Here is a 16,792-nt window from a genome sequence, read left to right on the forward strand (position 1 = left end):
ATTATGCAAATGACACCAAAATGAAGACACAAAACATTTTGAAAGATTTTCAAAAGGTCTTATATAGTATCATGATAATATTTTTAGTCACTACAAGATTAATATTGTATGTTGTCTTGATTCAGGTAGACCCTACTCATAGTCCTAATTTGTGTTTGGCAGTAGCCAGCTGGAAAGGGAATTTAGTTTCCTCGGAAACATGTTGACTTACAGAGAATTAAAAGACAATGAACCCACAAGCTAAATATAGAAATCTAGCTCCTATTTGGTTAGATATTTGGGTGAGATACAGTAATGTCAAGATCAAACTAAATTTTATGGAATAATGAATTCAGACTTCCCTGGTAGCTCAGTTGCAAGGAATCCACGTGCCAATGCAGGAGACATGGGTTGGATCCCTGACCTGGGAAGAACCTACATGCCACAGAGCCACTAAGCCAGTGCGCCACAACTACTAAGACTATGCTCCAGAGCCCAGAAGGCACAACTAATGAGCCCATGTGCTATAACTATTGAGGCTTGTGGACCCTAGAGCCCATTATCCACAACAAGAGAAACCACTGTGGTGAGAAGCTGTGCACTGCAGCTGGAGTAGCCCCCACTATTGCAACTAGAGAAAAGCCTGCACAGCAATGAAGATCTAGCAGAGTCTAAAAAATGATTAACATTTTTAACAGTTTATAATGAATTTTTCTATTTTTAAATGTCTTAAGCTTCTAAGCAAGACTTTATTAACTGAATAAATTGAAGAATTAATTTAATCAGTTCAATTGTACACAATTGAATGTCTGCTATTATATTAATTACAACATATTGAACTTATCAGTGAGATCTACTGATGACTATACAATTTTCTATATGGTGATTCAACATTCCAATAGCTACAAAAATAAACAATGGCAAATCAGAGAAATTTGAGAAAGTGTGAAACAGATTACCTGTTGTTAATAATGAAGAATTAATACTTTATTAAGTATACTTGTACCATGTGTAAGGGATAAGATGGTTTGGTTTTAAAAATCTAAACAAAACACTGAATTTTCCTTAAACTGCTATTATATCTGATAACTCATTAAGAAAAGTCACATACTCACTGAGAAATATTAATTTTTCCATTGGCTTTTCTTTCATGGTCAAACTTTGGGGGAATAAAAATATTAAAGTCTCTATAAGTAAATACACGTGCATGCATGTTAAGCCACTTCAGTCTTGTTCAACTCTTGGCAGCCCTATCGACTGTACCCAGCCACGCTCCTCTGTTCATGGGATTCTTCAGGTAAGAATACTGGAGTTGGTTGCCATGCCCTTCTCTAGGGTATCATCCTGACCCAGGGATTGAAACAGCATCTCTTATGTCTCCTGCATTGGCAGGCAAGTTCTTTACTACTAGTGCCACCTGGGAAGCTATGAACTAATATTTATTGTTTATTATGTGTGGGGCATATGATCTTCAAAACAACCATAGTTGTTAGATATTATTATCATCAACTTACAGATAAAGCAACAAGGAATTTGAGAGTTTAACTAAGTTTCTCAGACTGGCACAATTACTTAATAATGGACCTAGAATTAAAAATCAATCTGCATCCAGAGCATTATCACCCACACTCTTCAGCCTTAGCTTTGTAAATCTAGACTGTAGCCAATAAAATGTGTGTGTGTGTGTGTGTGTGTGTGTGTGTGTATTGGGTGTGGAGGAATAGAATCTGTTTAAAGCACATGCCTGCATGCTCAGACATGTCGAACTCTTTGTGACCCTATGGACGGTCCGCCAGGCTCCTCTGTCCATGGGATTTTTCAGGCAAGAATACTGGAATAGGTCGCCATTTCCTTCTCCAGGAAACTGACCCAGAGATTGAACCCACATCTTCTGCATTGGCTGGTGGATTCTTTATCAGTGAGCCACCAGAGAAGCCCTTAAACAGAATAAGGAAAATGATAATCTCTTTGAAATATAGTTAGTGTAAGATATTCTTAGAAATATCACTTTGGCAATTTTGAAGTTAAAAGAAGGCAGAAATGCAACTCTACTTAAAAAAAATAATATGTTTAATTCAAATTACAGTGAATTTTCAAAATCACACATTCATACATTTTCTAATGTCTATATTCTGTATACTAGAAATGATATATATCTAAACAAATTATGAAATCATAAGAAACATTTCTGAGTTTAGGAAACTCTGTTTTGCAAAGAAAAAGCAAAACTATCATACTCAGCTACTATACTGTTGCATATTTTACCTATTAATCTCCAACACTTTCTAGTTTTTCTCAGTACCAACTACCACAATCTCTACTTGAACAGAAGAAAGCAAGATAAGGGAGTACCAGAGTTTGAATCTAAAATGTTATACATAATCCTTAAGGACTAGTAAGTAAGCTTATCAGATTGTTTCCCCTCAAATCAATATTTTTTTTCCTTTAGAGTAATTAGCTGCATTTTTGGAAGTCCTATGAAAATCTGAAGAGACGCATTAAGGGTCCTCACATTAAGTCACATAACCTACAGCAACTGATGCATTTGGATTATATAATCTATAGCAACAGCAGCAAGTATGGAATGCATATATGAAAAACATCTCTGAGGTTACCTGACATGATAAATGTTAATTTCTTTCAACTGAGCAGTCCAACTGCAGAGAGTAATTTTAAAATCCAGAATCCTGAAATGTTTATAATTAATCACTTAGCTCCAAAGAATCACAAATTTTATCCTTGAGTAATAAGAGAAAAATTATGTATGTAACATATAAATATACAAATCATATTGTCTCTTCCAAATAAAAATATATATACTTTTAAAAATTATGACTGTTTTCCCCCTCAATACTTATTGAATTCTCTGGCAGAGATTTGAACCTGGCAACACTGTTAAAGAGGAAAATTCTAAAGTGCTAATTACAATAAGTAAATGAATATTCCTTTCTGACATCACTTTCTCTTTTCATCCAAACCTCAATCAGTAGCAACATAGGAAACATTACTCTGTTTAGAAGAAATCCTGATAATTCATTTTAATACCTTCATTGTGAAAACTAGGCAAATATTGTAAAAAACCATTGTAAAATAAAAATTCTATGATTTACCAAAAATGGAATGCTATTTGTACATTTCTCTGACATTCATCTTATATTTGAAGACCTACAGTTGACTTTAGTTCATAATCCACAGTGGTTAAATATAAAATAATTTGTTAGGATTCCATTATTATTTATTCACTTAAATAGCTATGTAAATAGCATGTTCATAAAATGTTGTTTTTCAGTCAGTAATTCTTGTCAGACTCTTGTGACACCATGGACTGTAGCTGGTCAGGCTCTTCTGTCCATGAGATTTCCCAGGCAAGAATACCGGAGTGGGCTGCCATTTCCTTTTCAAGGGGATCTTCACTACCCAGGATCGAACCAGCATCTGTTGTATCTCCTGCATTGGCAGGCAGATTCTTTATCACTGAGCCACCTGGGAAGCCCCGTGTTCATAAATACATAAATCTTATGCGAGTTAGAATGACGAAATGAAAGGGGACTTGAATTCCACTCCAAGTGGAATTGCCTGCATTCTGAGGTAGATACCTTTGAACTTCTACCCATATACCTTTGAATAGAGAAATTATGCCAGTCTCTGATTTTGGCGGGACATCAGAGAATGGCATAATCTAATTTTGGATTAATCTAATTAATTATTAGATTATCACTAGCAACTAATTTTGGCAGGAAACAAAACAGATGGTAGTCAAACTCTCAGATGGCTATTACCTCTAAAGAAAATACCCTTATGTGATATTTTTGGATGAGAAGGCATGGTATACAGCACAATTAATAGTATGCCAGAGTAAAAGTGAGTGTTTTGGAAGTTCAAACTCAGATGAAAAATTAACTAGCCTTGCAACATTAGCCAGATGACTTTAGATGAGCCTTTTCAAAAGCCTGTATTTCAGCCTCCCACCAATGCAGGAGACTAAGAGATACAGGTTTGATCCCTGGGTCTAAAAGATCCCCTGGAGAAGGTCATAGCAACCCACTCCAGTATTCTTGCCAGGAAAATCCTATGGACAGAGGAGCCCGGCGGGCTACATCCACGGGGTTGCAGGGTTGGACACAGCAGAAGGGACATAGCACTCACGCACATAGGTAAATTAGGTAGTTGGAATGGACAATTTCTAAAGCCCCTTTCAATGGACATAAGAACATCAGTAGCAAGACATTAACCAGCTATAAATTTAAACATCTCTAGAAGTCATTAATCAAACCTCAAAAAGAGAAACTAGGAAAATAATGATTGTCCAAAGCAATATGTTAATGTGATCTGACCCTTTAAGGTACTTTAAAAGGGCTTTTTTTTTTTTTTTTAACATACCACTGAAGTGTCATTTGTTTCATAATACTGAACTCTGAAATACTGCTGTATATTGTTGTTTAGAGGAAATCTCCCTTGCTCATGTTTCAGGGATCTCTAAAAGTGATGTTCAAAACCAGATTTTTTTCAGCACTCACAAAGAACATAGCATAAAACCCAAGATTACAACAGAGTATGTTTCTCACTATCTAGGAAGAAACACACATAAACATTACAATGATTTTGCACTGTTTAACTAATTCTAGGAAACAAAGATATTAGTACATATACATAGCTATAATGATAGTATAGAATAATAAATACTATACTATAATATAATATTTATCAATATATTAATTCAATAAAATACTGGAAATAGCACATATATTAAAATAATGGTCTTTTTTTCAATAAAGTGACATTTTATTTTTTCTTTCTTCTGTTTCCCAATAGCAAGAATGGCATGAGTTTGACTATGAGCTTCCTCGCCAGTTTTGATACTAATGATTAGGCAACTTGATACTAGATTGTAATTCTCTATGTCCACTTGAGCTAAGATTACAACTCTAAAAGTTTGTGGTAAAAATATTTTTCCCATATTTATTGCTGACAAGTATTCCAGGAATAAAAAATTCACTTTTTAAGTGTATAACACCATAAAAATCATATATATTATATATATATATACACACATACACACATATATATATTATATGCATCACATCCTTACAATCACATATAAAGTCATAGTCTAGAGGCGATTTTTTTTTCCTTTTCAAAGATGAAAAAATGTGAGCAATAATATATTATTACTGTGTCACATTTTAACAGCTCAATTCATTTGTGAAATCCAAAGCTCTCATATGCTGTCTGCTGGGGTGGAGAGAAGGGACGTAGTTGCTGCCAACCAATTTAAAAACCCTCCTCAGTTTAATCTCATATGCAAAATAAAGAATATCTTAACTATTTTATCAATACTTGCATGCCATTTTTGCTTCATTGCCACCCCATATCAATGATAGGCCATGTTGATGTCTGAAACAGTGATTTTAGATCGCCTAGGCTTTACCGTCAGAGAAGGCAATGGCAACGCACTCCAGTACTCTTGCTTGGACAACCCCATGGATGGAGGAAACTGGTAGGCTGCAGTCCATGGGGTCGCTAAGAGCTGGACACAACTGAGCGACTTCACTTTCCCTTTTCACTTGCATGCATTGGAGAAGAAAATGGCAGTCCATTCCAATTTTCTTGCCTGGAGAATCCCAGGGGCAGAGAAGCCTGATGGGCTGCTGTCTATGGGGTCGCACAGAGTTAGACACAACTGAAGCAACTTAGCAGCAGCAGCAGGCTTTACTGTTCATGAGAGTGGACACTCATTGAAATTAACTAACTCTTTCAAAATCCTCTTAGGCATTTTGTATAATTATTTTCATCTTAGTGAGCTATTCGATTATTAAAATGAAAAACGACAAACAGGATGGCACCACCCTGAAATTTGAGATATGACTTCCATCTTATTGTTTTTGTCCATGAGCCATAAAGCTTTCATGTCATGAGCAAACATGGCAATCAAACCCAGAAAAATGTTTTGCTTCTCAAGAGCAAGTTTCTCTTTTGGTTTTGTTTGTTTGCTTTGCTTTGTACAACACATTAAAAAAAAATCTATTGAATAGAAAATTAATTGCATGTGTTGGTTGTACATTCATTTGATTATTAACTTGCTGAAGGACTCATATTAATATTTAATACAAAAGAAAGACTGTGATAAAAAAAAAAAGAACCTGAAACTATCAGAGAGCTATAACTGGATGCTAAGAAATGGACTGGAAACATTCCAAATATATGCATTATGGCAAGGTGAATTTCCATTACTGAAGAGTTAAAAACATATTTATACCTTAAAAAATCTAGTGGGTTGTGGTAAAGGATTTATATAAATCCTTAACAATATGTGGACCCCTATTTCTGTTATAATGTCCTTATAAATCCAAAGTGACTGCTGCTGTCCTATCTTCAAATAATAGGAATCCTCTAAACTCTTTTTTTTCCCTCTGGCTTAGCTGTGATAAGAACCTCTGTAAAATGAATTAGAATGAAACCAACCAGTCACTTCCCACAAAGGTTCATGCTGGCAGATTCTATCATTTAATCATTAAGTTCTATAAGTTTGTTCAAGTCCATAACATTGAATAAAAACACTTAAATCATATAGCAAATAGTTGACATGTGCTGCCTTCTTATACTGCTCTTGAAACTTATTTTAATGTGCTCATTATACTCAAAATAACAGTTTTGTTGTTGGTTGTGTCACTATGCTTAGTCACTGATTCAATAATTTTCTTCAATTATGGAAGAAAATTATATTTAACTAAAGTCAGTGTAATTTTAAATGATTTACATGTATGAATTAAGCAATATGTTAAAGAAATATCTTCCAGGAATGAAAGAAGAGAATATATTTAATACTAAAAGGCTATATAATAATACTATAATGCCACAAACATTGTAAAACTTCTACCACTACTTTGGAATCATATTCTCAACAATGTGGTTGATGTCATCCATATTTTAGAGATGAGGCGATAAATTCAGAAAAATTAGGTAACAGCATCACTCAGCTAGCATGAAAATGAGCTAGGATTTGAAAACAGGACATGACTGAGCAACTAACACCCCCCCACTTTTATTTTGAATAGAGGCTTTTCTCATTTTTCCAATAGTTCAGGCATTTTCATCTATACCATGATACAACAAACACTCTCATAAATAAGATGAGTGCACCTGTCAGGTGAGCTAGATCTCTTTTCTTTGAAAAGAGAAGAGATAAAGGTTTCACACAAATAAAAACCAAGAAATATGTCTTCTAGGGTAAAATAATATTTACAGAGAATTCTTCCCTGAAAGCAGAAGGACTAGAGACAGCACAGAAGTGAGTTCCAGAAATCAAAGATCATTTCAAGGGGATAATAGGATTAAATCTTACTGAAAACTGGCAAGAATTTGACTTGATACCACTGAAATGATAGAGGGACACTAAATGCACAGAGTTACACATCCATCTCCACAATTCAGTTTTAGAATATTTCCAACATGTCCCCTTTGCCCATAGTCCCCTGGAGTCTCACTGGTAATCAGCCCCAATCCCACACCAGCCATAGGAAAACTCTGCTTTCTTTTTCTATAAATGTGTTTCATTAAACACTTCATATAAATAAAATCATGTAATATGTAGCCTTTGGCATCTGGTTTCCCTCATTTAGCATAATGTTTTTGAGGTTCATCCGTGTTGAAGTCATATACTAGTATTTCACTCTTTTTATACTGAATACTGTTTCAGTTCAGTTCAGTTCAGTCACCCAGTCGTGTCTGACTCTTTGCGACCCCATGAATCGCAGCACGCCAGGCCTCCCTGTCCATCACCAACTCCCGGAGTACACTCAAACTCATGTCCATTGAGTCGGTGATGCCATCCAGCCATCTCATCCTCTGTCGTCCCCTTCTCCTCCTGCCCCCAATCCCTCCCAGCATCAGAGTCTTTTCCAATGAGTCAACTCTTCGCATGAGGTAGCCAAAGTACTGGAGTGTCAGCTTTAGCATCATTCCTTTCAAAGAAATCCTGGGCTGATCTCCTTCAGAATGGACTGGTTGGATCTCCTAGCAGTCCAAGGGACTCTCAAGAGTCTTCTCCAACACCACAGTTCAAAAGCATCAATTCTTCGACTTGCATGGATATACCACATTTTATTTATCCACTTTCCAGATTGATGGAAATCTAGATTATTCATAGTGTCAGGTTATTCTGAATAATGCTGCTAAGAACATTCATGTGCATGTCTTTCTGTAAACATAGTTTTCATTTAGAGGAGTAGATCCCTAATAGTGAAATTATTATGTCATAAGGTAAGCTTATGTGTAACTTGTCCAGGAACTACCAAACTGCCTTCCAAAATAGCTATACTATTGTGCATTGAGAGGGCTTCAATTCTTTTCTCCATAATTAAATATTTAAAAATTGTGTGCTAAAATTAGTAGTAGATTTCCTTTGAGTATCTAAAATTTAAGTGATACACATACTACTATGGACTAAATGATTTATTCACTCAAAATTTATACATTAAAACCTTAACCCATGGTGTGTCTATATTTGAAGATGGGGCTTGTAAGGAATTAATTAGGTTAAATGAGGTCATAAGCTTTGGGTCCTGATTAGATGGTATTAGTGTCCTAAGAAAAGATACCAAACCACCAAGAAAATGAAAATATAACCTACTGAATGGGAGAAACTATTTTAAAATAATTTTTTGATAAAGGGATAATATCCAAAATATATAAAGAACTCATACAACTCAATAACAAAAAGTCCAAAAAACTTGCAAAGAAAATATATATATGGCCAATGGGTGCATGAAAATGTGCTCAATAACACCAATCACCAGGGAAATGCAAATCAAAACCACAATTAGATTGTTACATCACATCTATTAGAGTGGCTATTATCAAAAAGACAAAAAAAAGGAAGAGAAATGCAAATCAAAACTATGATAAGATATATCACCTCCCACCAGCCAAAATGGCTATCATCAAAAACTCCATAGACAATAAATGCTGAAGAAGGTGTGGAGAGAAGGGAGCCTTCCTATTCTATTGGAAAATAGCTAGGAGAATGGATCTTGGGAAAAAAAAAAACAAAACTATATATAGTAATGGATGCTAACTGAACTTACCGTGGTAATCATTTAACAATATCAAATATTAAGTAACAAATAACTAATATTGAATCATTATATTGTACATCTGAAATGACTATAATGTTTTACCAACTATACTTTAATATAAAAAGAAAGAGAGAGACTCACTGCCTTTCTTTCACAACAGGCATCTACTGAGGAAAGGCCATGTGAGGTCACAATGAGATGGGGAAACCCAAACCAAGGGAGAAAGTTCTTGCTGGCCCCTTGATCTTCTTCCAAGCCACCAAAGCTGTGAGCAAGTATCTGTTATTTAAGCCACCCAGTCTTTGGTATTGTGTTATTGCAGCCTGGGAAACGAATACATATACCAACCATTTATTCATGGCCACTAAAGGGATTGGCAGGTATCTGAACTCCAGGGAAGAATCCTTCACCAAAGGCCTCTGAAACAACCAGTGAGATTTGGAGTCTGGAAATTCTTCAGAAACATGAGTAACTGGACTATATCATATGTTTCCTCTGTTATATTACTTTCACAGAGCTGTCTTAAGTATAAATAATTGCAGACAGTCTTTGAATTGAAGAGATAATGGTACCGAGGTTGGAGGACAGAATACAGTGAGTTAAGAGATTATAAAATAAATTGCTGATGCTATATCCTCAGTTGTGGTCCATCTGTAGTTTTTTTTTTTAGAAATTATCTTGTTTTCACAGGCATCCAACTCCCTAATTATATGCAAACAATAAGAATCAAACTTCTGCCAAAAGAATTAGCTCTGTAGCCAACAGCAACTTACTTTGGCATGACAGATATATTCACTAGCATTAAAAACACTTAACTTTTTAATTTCTGAATTAAATCCTTGTAACTAGTTTCCAAAAGGGACAACTAAAGATATGAAGACAGAAGAGAAGTAACCCTAGGCAAAGCATTTGATACTTATTACTAGAAAAATAAAGCTTAACCTCATTATTTTTGGAGTTGGAATTTATAGAGAAAAATAAAAGAATACTTTTATTTAATTTGCAGTGCTTTCATGAGATACAATGACTTAGCAATGATGTTTTGAAATAGAAAATATTTGGATCAAAGGAAGGTTCTCTGGAGTACATGTGGATTTGACTAGATGTCCAAGAGTAGATTTAAGAGTCAGTTGAAGTGACTATTTTGCATAAAAGTATTTGCCAGCAAAATATGAAAGTTTAAAATGTATGTGATATTGGCATATCTTCAAAAGTAAAGTATTCTTTATAATTCATAATGATTAATGTACAGAAGAATGTAAGGAAAAGAAAATTATCTGAATTTTAGAATTCCTCATTTGAATTGTTGTGAAAAAGAGTACTATGGTTCCAAACTCTTTCATCTGTTTATTTTAAAAATGAATATATCAAGATTTTAAGTTGGGCTCACTCATACCATGAACTTTTACATATATTACCTAATTTTTCATGTAATAGATCCTCCCTAAGGATTCTACTATATATGTATTCTTTACCCATTTTTCTCAGATGAGAAAATCAAGAGCAAAGAGGAAAATGAGAAACGATGACAATTTTCTAGTGATAACACAATGAATGTGGAATGAAGAAAAAATAGAGCCTATTATAAATGTTAGTGATTACTCTGCTTCACCCATGCCCTTCATGCTTTAATTGTGCTCTCAGAAAAGTACCTAGAGCAAATATGCTACACCTCTAGTCATGTGAATTGGGATATGACAACCCAATACGAGACAGAAGAGAAAGACAAAACATGACTTTAGGGTTCACCACTTTGTGCTGAATGTTATTACAAAGCTCTGCTGGGGGTACACTGGATCTAGACCAGATTAACATTATAAAAGTAATTGCTTGTCTATGATTGCTCTAAGGGAAATCCATAGACAATAAAATACACAACACTAAGTACAATAAATGAGAGCCGCTGCCTAGAGACTTTCTTTTTGCCAGGATGCTATAGTAACTGTCAGAGAAGTCTTCTGGATGGTAATCTAAGTGCTGCTAAGGCTCATATCACTCAGACACTTCTTACATTTATACAGAATTCCAGGTGCAAGTTAAGTTGAAAGTTAATTACACAGTCGTGTCCAACTCTTTGCAATCCCATGGACTAAAGCCCCCCAGGCTGCTCTCTCCATGGAATTCTCCAGGCAAGAGTACCGAAGTGGGTTGCCATTTCCTTCTCCAGCCCTTCACAAACATCACGAGGAATTATTGCGCTTCTCAGTGAACTGTGCTTCTTTCTGAAGCCTAAGTAGTAAATACAGCAACTGAAAGCTGCCTATCAGATCTAAATTGTCACAAACCAGTCATGGTTATACTCTCCAGACCTCTTTGTATGGCAGTTTTTTTAAAACTGCAACATAAAATTCTGTAATCAGAGATTTAAAGTGAATTTAAGTATCGCCACGACAAAATAGTGGGAAAATAATCTGCATATAGTTGTTACAGTCTTTACCATCTGAGTCACCAGGGAAGCCCACAGGAAAAATTAAAGACATCCATATCTAGCAAGGAACTCTTAACTGACAGATTTTATTTTCTTGGGCTCCAAAATGACTGCATACGGTGACTGCAGCCATGAAATTAAAGGACCTCTGCTCCTTGGAAGGAAAGCTATGACAAACCCAGAAAGTGTATTAAGAAGCAAAGATATCACTTTGCCAACAAAGGTCTACATAGTTAAAGCTATGGATTTTTCAGTTGTCATATACAGATATTAGAGTTGGACCATAAAGAAGGCTGGGCACTGAATAATTAATGCTTCAAATTATGGTGCTAGAGAAAACTCTTCAGAGTTCCTTGGACTGCAAGGAGATCAAATGAGTCAATCCTAAAGGAAATCAATCCTGAATATTCATTGGAAGGACTGAGGCTGAAGCTGAATCTGCAACACTTTGGACACCTGATGAGAAGAGCTGACTGACTGGAAAATATCCTGATGCTGGGAAAGACCAAAGGCAAAAGAAGGGGGATGCAGAGGATGAGATGGGTAAATAGCATTACTGACTCAATGGACATGAATTTGAGCAAACTCCGAAAGATAGTGGAGAACAGAGGAGCCTGGTGTGTCGCAGTCCATGTGCTCGCTAAGAGTCAGAAATGACTTACTGACTGACCAACAACCAGTATCAGTGTAGTTCTGAATGTTTACTTTTGAGAGCTTAAATGATACCAAAGAAAAGCAACCCTTTTCCCTTTTATTATACATGTCAGACTTATAGAAACAATTTTCAAGGTGCACACACTATATCACATTTAATAATAACATGTTTGTGAGTCTGCCCTTTTGAATTTTTAATAAATGGTATGTAAAATTCATATTCATATTCAAAATAACATATTTGACTATGCTAAATTTGTACTCAAATTTAAGTGCCAATTACCATAAAAAGCAAAATATATTAACATAAATTTTGAAGGTTTGTAATGAACATTTTATGGAACTAAATACTGTTCATTTTAACTATTGTATAATATAAAGATATAAGTAATGTAATAATTACAGCTTTTTAAAGAGACTGAGTGGAGGAACATGTTTGCATTTTTCATGGATGTGTGTGTGTTTATGTGTACCACTATATTTTGACCTTCTTCAGAAAAAATTTCTTTAATAAGAGAGTACCATCAAATATTATTAGAAACACAGGAAACCAAATTATTTCATAAAAGATTAATCCATAGCTATGGATTAGAAGTTTATTACACTATAAGAACTTTTCCAGAGATGAAATTATAAATTACTTTAGTTATCTTCTGAAAAAATCAGTTCAAAGATACAGAAAACAACATTAGCATCTATTTATAGTGTCCTTTCACTGCAAGTTCAAAAAGGCCTCATTTTATATTATCTCATTCAATCTAACAGAATTTTTATTGCATTTTTTCTGGAATAAAGTTCCTGAAAATCATTATGGTAGGGGGTTTCATTTTTATGTGTTTATAAGACATCTGAGATTATGTATAATAATAGAAGATCTTAATTCCAGTGTATGGAATGAATTGTGAAAAAGAATCTTATCCTCAAACCCTACTTTACACTAAGCTAAGCTAAGTCACTTCAGTTGTGTCTGACTCTGTGTGACCCCATAGATGGCAGCCCACCAGGCTCCCCTGTCCCTGGGATTTTCCAGGCAAGAACACTGGAGTGGGTTGCCATTTCCTTCTCCGATACATGAAAGTGAAAAGTGAAAGTGAAGGTGCTCAGTCCTATCCGACTCTTCGTGATCGCATGGACTGCAGCCCACCAGGCTCCTCCATCCATAGGATTTTCCAGGCAAGAGTACTGGAGTGGGGTGCCATTGCCTTCTCCATACTTTACACTAGTATTTCTCAAAATATGTTCCATAAAAACTAGTTCCATTTTTGAAATACTAGTCTCAACAAAGTTAAACAGACATGTTTATGTCACAGCTTTTCAGTCTCTAATTTAATAATGTATTTTATGACTATCTTAACAGTATAGTTTATAATATATAGCTTTTTCAAAAATTAACTGATTCTAGATTTACTTTCTTCTCTGTGTCTAAAATGACTACTGTGCTGCAGGATCCACTTTGATAATGTTGAAATCGAGCTGGCTATATGATTTTTTTAAAATACATATTTTCTAGATCTACTCATTTAAATTCTAAACGTAATATTACCCCATTAGCAATGAGCACTTTAGTGGCCAGGTACTGCTCTAAACTACCATTCTCCACTAAAAAGAATGAGGAATCATTAGAGAAATGAGTCTTTCTAGGTCTTGGGTAGGGAAAGTACAAGGTAAGTCTGGAAAAACTGGTGAAAAAAGCAAGCAAGCTATCACAAGAAATGGGACCTTGTCAAAAAATTTTAGGCCAAAACTTGAAAGAGTCTCCTGCTATCACCATCATGAAAATCTGAGCTTCTAGTACAAATAACCTTAATTGATGGAGATATAGTGATTCTAAGAAAATTGATTGGTAATATAAAAATTTAAAGGGAAGAAAATAAAAACATTTATTACTACTATATGAGGCAAGTTCATAAATATCAGTAATTAGAGAAAAAGAAGCAGGCCTTTCCACAAAAGCTGTATTTCAGGATAGCCAAATAGTTTGATTTTACAAAAGAATATCAGCTAATAAAGGTAAAATAAATGATAGAAAATCACATTTTACAAGATTTACTAAAATGAGTGACTCGAATAATCAATTATTATTAAAACAGGTAGATAAATGTTAATGAATATAATTTGTACTGATCATCACTATTTCTGTTTCCTTCTGTCAAGATACACAGTAATAATGCCTTTCCCTATCTCCTTGAAGCTATACGTAGCATGTGATTTGCCAGTCAATCATAAATGAATAGCAGTGAGAAGGGTAGAAATATTTAAGATCTACAGCATTCTGGGCATTTCACTTTTTTTGTTTTTGGCCATTTTAAGTCACTGAAGAGTGACAAGAAGGAATATTGACATTTTAGGTATCAGTGAACTAAAATAGACTGGAATGGGCAAATTTAATTCAGATGACCATTATATCTACTGCTGGGGGCAAGAATCCCTTAGAAGGAATGGAGTGACCCTCAAAGTCAACAAAAGAGTCTGGAATGCAGTATTTGGGGCAATATTAAAATTGACAGAATGATCTCTCTACGTTTCCAAGGCAAACCAGTCAATGCCACAGTAATCCAAGTCTATGCCCCAACCAGTAATGCTGAAGAAGCTGAACAGTTCTATGAAGACCTACAAGACCTCCTAGAACTAACACCCAAAACAGATGTCCTTTTATTATAGGGGACTAGAATGCAAAAGTAGGAGGTGTCACCAGATGGTCAATACCGAAATCAGATTGATTATATCCTTTGCAGCCAAAGATGGAGACGCTCTATACAGTTAGCAAAAACAAGACTGGGAGCTGACTGTGGCTCAGATCATGAACTGCTTATTGCCAAATTCAGACTAAAATTGAAGAAAGTAGGGAAATCCACTAGACCATTCAGGGATGAACAAAAATCAAATGCTTTATGATTATACAGTGGAACTGATAAGTATATTCAAAGGATTAGATCTGATAGGGTGCCTGAAGAACTATGGATGGAGGTTCATGACACTGTACAGGAGTCAGGGATCAAGACCATCCTCAAGAAAAAAAATGCAAAAAGGCAAAATGGTTTTTCTGAGGAGGCCTTACAAATAGCTGAAAAAGGAAGAGACATGAAAGGCAAAGGAATAAAGGATAGATATACCCATTTGAATGCAGAGTTCCAAAGAAAGCAAGGAGAGATGAGAAAGCTTTCCTCAGTTACCCATGAAAAGAGATAGAGGAAAACAAAAGATGAGAAAAACTAGAGATCACTTCAGAATAATCAGTGATACTAAGGGAACATTTCATGCAACCTTGGGAACAATAAAAGACAGAAATGGTATGGACCTAACAGAAGCAGAAGATATTAAAGAGGTGGCAAGAATATGCAGAAGAACTATACAATAAAGATCTTCACAACTCAGATGATCACAATGGTGAGACCACTCACCTAGAGCCAGACAACCAGGAATGTGAAGTCAAGTGGGCCTTAGGAAGCATCACTATGAACAAAGCTAGAAGAGGTGATGGAATTCCAGTTAAGCTATTTCAAATCCTAAAAGATGATGCTGTGCAAGTGCTGCACTCAATATGCCAACAAATCTGGAAAACTCAAGCAGTGGCCACAGGATTGGAAAAGGTTGGTTCATTTCAATGACAAAGAAGGCAGTGTCAAGGAATGCTCAAACTAAAGCACAATTGCACTCATGTCACACACTAGCAAAGTAATGATGAAAATTCTCCAATCCAGGCTTCAACAGTACATGAACTGTGAACTTGCAGATATTTCAGCTAGATTTAGAAAAGGCAGAGGAAACAGAGATCAAATTGCCAACATCCGTTTGATCACAGAAAAAGTAAGAGAATTCCAGAAAAAAATCGACTTTGTTTTATTGACTATGCCAATGCCTTTGACTGTGTAGATCACTACAAACTCTGGAAAATTCTTCAAGAGATGGGGATACCAGAACATCTTGCCTGACTCCTGAGAAATCTGCATGCTGTTCAAGAAGCAACAGTTAGAACAAGGCAACAGAGTGGTTCACTCTGTTTGAAACAACAGAGTGGTTCCAAACTGGGAAAGGAGTATGTCAGGATTGTATATTGTCACCCTGCTTATTTAACTTCTATCAAGAGTATATCATGCAAAATGCCAGGCTGGAGGAAGCACAAGCTGGAATCAAGATTTCTGGGAGAAATATCAATAACCTCAGACATGGAGATGATACTACCCTTATATCAGAAAATGAAGAGGAACTGAGGAGCCTCTTGATGAAAGTGAAAAAGGAGAGTGAAAAATCTGGCTTAAAACTCAGGTTTCAAAAAGCAAAGATCATGGCATCGAGTCCCTTCACTTCATGGTAAATAGATGGGGAACAATGGAAACAGTGACAGACTTCATTTTCTTGGGTTCCAAAATCACTGCAGATGGTGACTGCAGCCAAGAAATTAAAAGATGTTTGCTCCTTGGAAGAAAAGCTATGACCAAACTAAACAGCATATTAAAAAGCAGAGACATTACTTTGCCAACAAATGTCCGCCTAGTGGTTTTTCCAATAGTCATGTATGGATATGAAAGCTGAACTATAAAGAAAGCTGGGTGCCAGAGAATTGATGCTTTTGAACTGTGGTGTTGGAGAAGATTCTTGAGAGTCCCTTGGACAGCAAGGAGGGCTAACCAGTCAATCCTAAAGGAGATCAGTCCTG

General features: G+C 35.5%; 1 protein-coding gene across 2 annotated transcripts in view; it reads right to left on the reverse strand.

Annotated features, from left to right (window-relative positions):
* Positions 1-16,792, reverse strand: part of NAALADL2 (N-acetylated alpha-linked acidic dipeptidase like 2) — a 1,631,204-nt gene that overhangs the window by 187,012 nt on the left and 1,427,400 nt on the right. The window lies entirely within an intron of this gene.

This window comes from Capra hircus, chromosome 1, assembly GCF_001704415.2.
Source record: "Capra hircus breed San Clemente chromosome 1, ASM170441v1, whole genome shotgun sequence".
NCBI lineage: Eukaryota > Metazoa > Chordata > Mammalia > Artiodactyla > Bovidae > Capra > Capra hircus.